Here is a 5,493-nt window from a genome sequence, read left to right as displayed (position 1 = left end):
AGGCACTGTTAGAACAGGATAAGACCCTGTTTTATTAGTCACTGTTAGAACAGGATAAGACCCTGTTTTATTAGGCACTGTTAGAACAGGATAAGACCCTGTTTTATTAGGCACTGTTAGAACAGGATAACACCCTGTTTTATTAGGCACTGTTAGAACAGGATAAGACCCTGTTTTATTAGGCACTGTTAGAACAGGATAAGACCCTGTTTTATTAGGCACTGTTAGAACAGGATAAGACCCTGTTTTATTAGGCACTGATAGAACAGGATAACACCCTGTTTTATTAGGCACTGTTAGAACAGGATAACACCCTGTTTTAATAGGCACTGTTGGAACAGGATAAGACCCTGTTTTATTAGGCACTGTTAGAACAGGATAAGACCCTGTTTTATTAGGCACTGTTAGAACAGGATAAGACCCTGTTTTATTAGGCACTGTTAGAACAGGATAACACCCTGTTTTAATAGGCACTGTTAGAACAGGATAACACCCTGTTTTAATAGGCACTGTTAGAACAGGATAAGACCCTGTTTTATTAGGCACTGATAGAACAGGATACACCCTGTTTTATTAGGCACTGTTAGAACAGGATAACACCCTGTTTTAATAGGGCACCCTGTTTTGTAGAACAGGATAACACCCTGTTTTATTAGGCACTGTTAGAACAGGATAAACCCTGTTAGAACAGGATAAGACCCTGTTTTATTAGGCACTGTTAGAACAGGATAAGACCCTGTTAGAACCCCTGTTTTATTAGGCACTGTTAGAACAGGATAACACCCTGTTTTAATAGGCACTGTTAGAACAGGATAACACCCTGTTTTATTAGGCACTGTTAGAACAGGATAACACCCTGTTTTAATAGGCACTGTTAGAACAGGATAAAACCCTGTTTTATTAGGCACTGTTAGAACAGGATAACACCCTGTTTTAATAACCCATGGAATTTACGATGCAATGATTGAAACGAAGGAGAAGCTTTATAAGCTTTGTTGCTTTATTATTAACAGGAATATCTTATTAACAGACAGGTGGATGCAACTACCCTCAGAACGTGTTGGACTGCGTCCCAATACTCTTAGCAATACTTAGCAATTTAGCAATACTGCAGGCCGATGATGAAAATGAAGTAAAAAATAGACTTCCTCTATAAAAATATGTTCCTACAACCATAGTCTTCAGTGTAATTAAATGGCTAAAGATATTGGAAGTAGCCTATGAACCGATCATAAACGAAATATAATAATGTTTGTGTGTTATACTTGTAAACTCATTTCCTGGATAATTTTTATAATTGTACATTTAATGTGTAGTGATTTTGATCACATTTTAGCTTTTTTATTGAGGTTTTGTTCCACCAATATTGTGTTCAAATCTCAGACCGGCTCACAGCACACAGCTGGTGAGGTGAAGGGTGGAGGGTGAACCCCGGTAATGGTGTGAGGTCCAGATCATCCTCTGTTACTCAGGAGGAGGAGGAGAAACGAAAGCGCTGCAGGAGGGAGGTGAAGAAGAGGAAGAGCTCAATCCTGGCCAGACCCTCCCCCAGACACACCCTCACGACCTGCGAGAGAGGCCAAAGATACAGAAAATAGCATGAAGTCTGTCCAAAAGGCAACCTGAATTGATCTACTTCTTGCAATTAAACTATTTGTTATATAATGAAGTTAATCTACCTGCAGAAGGCCATGAAGGCGTCCCTCTTGACAAATCCTCCCTGCTCATCCAGAAAGTGTGAGGGGTTAAGGTGTTGGGGCTCTCCACTCGCTATCGTCCTGTAGGACCCGACGTCAGTAGAGAGGAATCACAGACGTCCTGCAGTAAGGGTGAAACCTAGGACACTTATTTTCAGAGTAAAAGTGATGAGAGTAAAAACGTTGTTTAATAGGAATAGTTACCTTCAGGCAGAAATATACACTTATATGCCCATACTCAGCCTTCTAATAATGTTGACATTTGGTTTTATCTTTGTCTTCTGACTGGCGAAATCCTTACTGATATCATGGACAGAAATGGTTTGAGAACATTCCAAGATTTGAAAGATACATACAACTCTTTTTTTCTATATTTACTACTAAAGTCAGCTATGCTGCTACAGAGTCCCTTGGGAAACCCAACTACCAAACCTTCCAGTGATAGATTTATAAATACACTATCTGGGCTCCCAAATGAACTGATCTCTATAATATATAAACAACTTTTGGAAAGCTCATATTCTGAGCTAGCCATTTAAACAGTATGGTCCACAGATCTAATTCAATCTGAACAATCATTTAACTGGAACAGAATATAGATGTCACGTATACTCCCTCTCCGGTGCACTAGGTCACCAGGCTGCTCATTATTATATACACACACCTGTCACCATCATTACACGCACCAGCACCTCAGACTCACCTGGCCGCCATCACCTGCCTGATTACCTTCCATATATTACTCCCTTTGGTTCCTTCCCAGGCGTTGTTTCTGTTTCATGTCTGTGTATTGTTTGTTCTTGTTTTTGTATTATGTTTAGTTTATTGATTAACTCCCTGAACTTGCTTCACGACTCCCAGCTCACATGTTACAATAGAAAAATATGACCTTGGCATCCTGTAATCACAACCATACATTTATACAGGTGGGTGGGAGGCATGGTTTCCAGGTGGGGAAGGAGGATGCGGGGTTGGATAGGGACTAAAGGGAGGAATGGATTGGGCTTCTATTTATATGCATTTCTTTTATTGTTTTTGAATCTGTAACTTCCCTTCAGAAAAAAAGACAATTTGAAGTTGGTCACAAAATAAACACAGAGATTTGGATATCCAGGTATCTGACCTTTTTGATGAAATATCCCTGGAAGGTGACATCTCGGCTGGTGGTGTGAGGGACGGCCATGGGTGCAATGCTGGCCAGTCTCTGGGTCTCATGGATCACTGCATCAGTGTAGGGCAGGTTCTTCTTGTCCTCTACCAAGGTTTGACGACTTCCTATGACCCTGCTGATCTCCTCCTGGACCTGATCTGAGACAGAAAGGAGGGAGGGTTGGAGTTAATACAGTGAAATGTACACTGAGTATACAAACATTAAAAACACCTGCTCTTCTTTCCATGACAGACTGACCAGGTGAAAGCTATGATCTCTTACTGTCTCTTGTTAAATCCACTTCAATCAGTGTAAATGAAGGGGAGGAGACAGGTTAACAATGGAGTTTTAAGCCTGAATACAATTTAGACTTTATTTAACCAGTTTGTCTCTGAGCTCTACAGACAATTCTTTCAACCTCATGGCTTGGTTTTTGCTCTGACATGCACTGTCAACTGTGGGACCTTAATATAGACAGGTGTGTGCCTTTCCAAATCATATCCAATCAATTGAATTTACCACAGGTGGACTCCAATCAAAATGTAGAAACATCAAAGATGATCAATGGACACAGGATGCACTTAAACTCCATTTAGAGTCTTATAGACAAGGTCTGAACACTTATGTAAATTAGGTATCTGTTTGTGGTTTAAAAACCTGTTTTTGCGTTGTCATTCTGGGGTTGTGTGTGTAGATTGATGATTTTTATTCATTTAATCCATTTTAGAATACTGCTGAAACGTAACAATGTGGAAAAAGTCGCTCTGGATAAGAGCGTCTGCTAAATGACTTAAATGTAATGTAAATGAAAAAGTAAATCGGGTCTGAATCATTTCTGAAGGCACTTTATAATACACAGCTGGAGACATTTTACACTTCTGCGTTGTGATACCACAAAAATTGCTAAATGTATAGTTTGTGTACTTAAAATAAATCTGATATTGTCCACAATGATCAACCTAACATCTTGTAGGTAAGATAAAATTAGCATGAAAATATATTATCGCCACTAAGACGAAGTTATTGAATGATTTTAATGAAATATATATTTTTTACAGTACCAGTCTAACCAGTACCATTTTCTAACCAGAATAGAAAGAGGAGTGAGAGGCCCCGGTGCACAACTGGGCAAGAGACAAGTACATTAGTGTCTAGTTTGAGAAACAGACGCCTCACAAGTACTCAACTGGCAGCTTCATTAAATAGTACCCACAAAACACCAGTCTCAACGTCAACAGTGAAGAGGCCTAGAAGGCCAGCATCCCGTGGTCACCTCTTCACTGTTGACATTGAGACTGGTGTTTTGTGGGTACTATTTAATTAAGCTGCCAGTTGAGGACTTGTTGAGGACTTGTTTCTCAAACTAGACAATAATGTACTTGTCTGTACTTGTCTTCTTGCTCAGTTGTGCACCGGGGGCCTCCCACTCCTTTCTATTCTGGTTAGAGCCAGTTTGCGCTGTTCTGTGAAGGGAGAAGTACTCAGCGTTGTACGAGATATTCAGTTTCTTGCATGGAATAGCCTTCGTTTCTCAGGACAAGAATAGACTGACAAGTTTCAGAAGAAAGGTCTTTGTTTCTGTCCATTTTGAGCCTGTAATCGAACCCACAAATGCTGATGCTCCAGATACTCAACTAGTCTAAAGAAGGCCAGTTCTATTGCTTCTTTAATCAGTACAGCAGTTTTCAGTTGTGCTAACAATTGCAAAAGGGTTTTCTAATGATCAATTAGCCTTTTAAAATTATAAACTTGGATTAGCTAACACATGGCATTGGATCACAGGAGTGATGGTTGCTGATAATGGGCCTACGTAGATATTCCATTAAAAATCAGCCGTTTCCAGCTACAACAGTCATTTACAACATTAACAATGTCTACACTGTATTTCTGATTCATTTGATGTTATTTTAATGGACAAAAATGTGCTTTTCTTTCAAAAACAAGGACATTTCTAAGTGACCCCAAACGTTTGAACGGTAGTGTATATATTTATTTATTGAGGAGACATTTTCTAGAGCCAACTCAGGGTCAGGAATACAGGAGACAGTGGTTTTATCAGAGTAGAACATGTTATGTAAAAACCCTTCAGCAGAAACATTAAAAAAAATGTTTCTTAATTAAACCATGATTAGTGTTTTTCCGTGTCGTATCTCTAATACATCCTATAGGACAATTATCACTGAGATCATATGCAAATACTCCACTACACAAATATTTATGGGGGTTATTAGTAAGTATGAACTCAATCAATGAAGAGTTAACAGGGCCATGTGGGTTTTGAGATCAATTGCGTAAGATAAAAATCTATGCATATAAACTTAAATTGATCTGCAGCCAGGGATAGCTAATCCAGATTCAAATCCCCTAAAATGACCCAGTCCGAGGTCAGAACAGGTGTTAAACATTCAAAATATAACACCAATAGCATCCGTCATGGCAGCAGGGGGCAGTACATACCAGCAACAAATACAGGTGTATTTTGGTTTATCGACAACCAGGTCATCAAATTTGTTGGGAATAAAAATATTTATTTAATAAGTCACTTTCTGAGCACTTTTACAATTGGCAAATATGTATGGAAGGTTTCATTCAAATCAAAAGGGGTGTTGTCAAAAAGCATTTGAATTCTAGTGATTTATCCTGTTT

The 5,493-nt window shown here is 39.1% G+C and overlaps 1 pseudogene; it reads right to left on the bottom strand.

Moving 5' to 3' along the window:
- Positions 1 to 1,372: 1,372 nt before the first annotated feature.
- On the bottom strand, positions 1,373 to 3,030 carry LOC135566000 (cytochrome P450 2K4-like; annotated as a pseudogene).
- Positions 3,031 to 5,493: the final 2,463 nt, after the last annotated feature.

The sequence above is a fragment of the Oncorhynchus nerka genome, unplaced genomic scaffold (assembly GCF_034236695.1).
Source record: "Oncorhynchus nerka isolate Pitt River unplaced genomic scaffold, Oner_Uvic_2.0 unplaced_scaffold_8361, whole genome shotgun sequence".
NCBI classification, from domain to species: Eukaryota; Metazoa; Chordata; class Actinopteri; order Salmoniformes; family Salmonidae; genus Oncorhynchus; species Oncorhynchus nerka.
The sequence above is the reverse complement of the archived record's forward strand: the minus strand, read 5'-3'. Positions and strand labels throughout refer to the sequence as shown.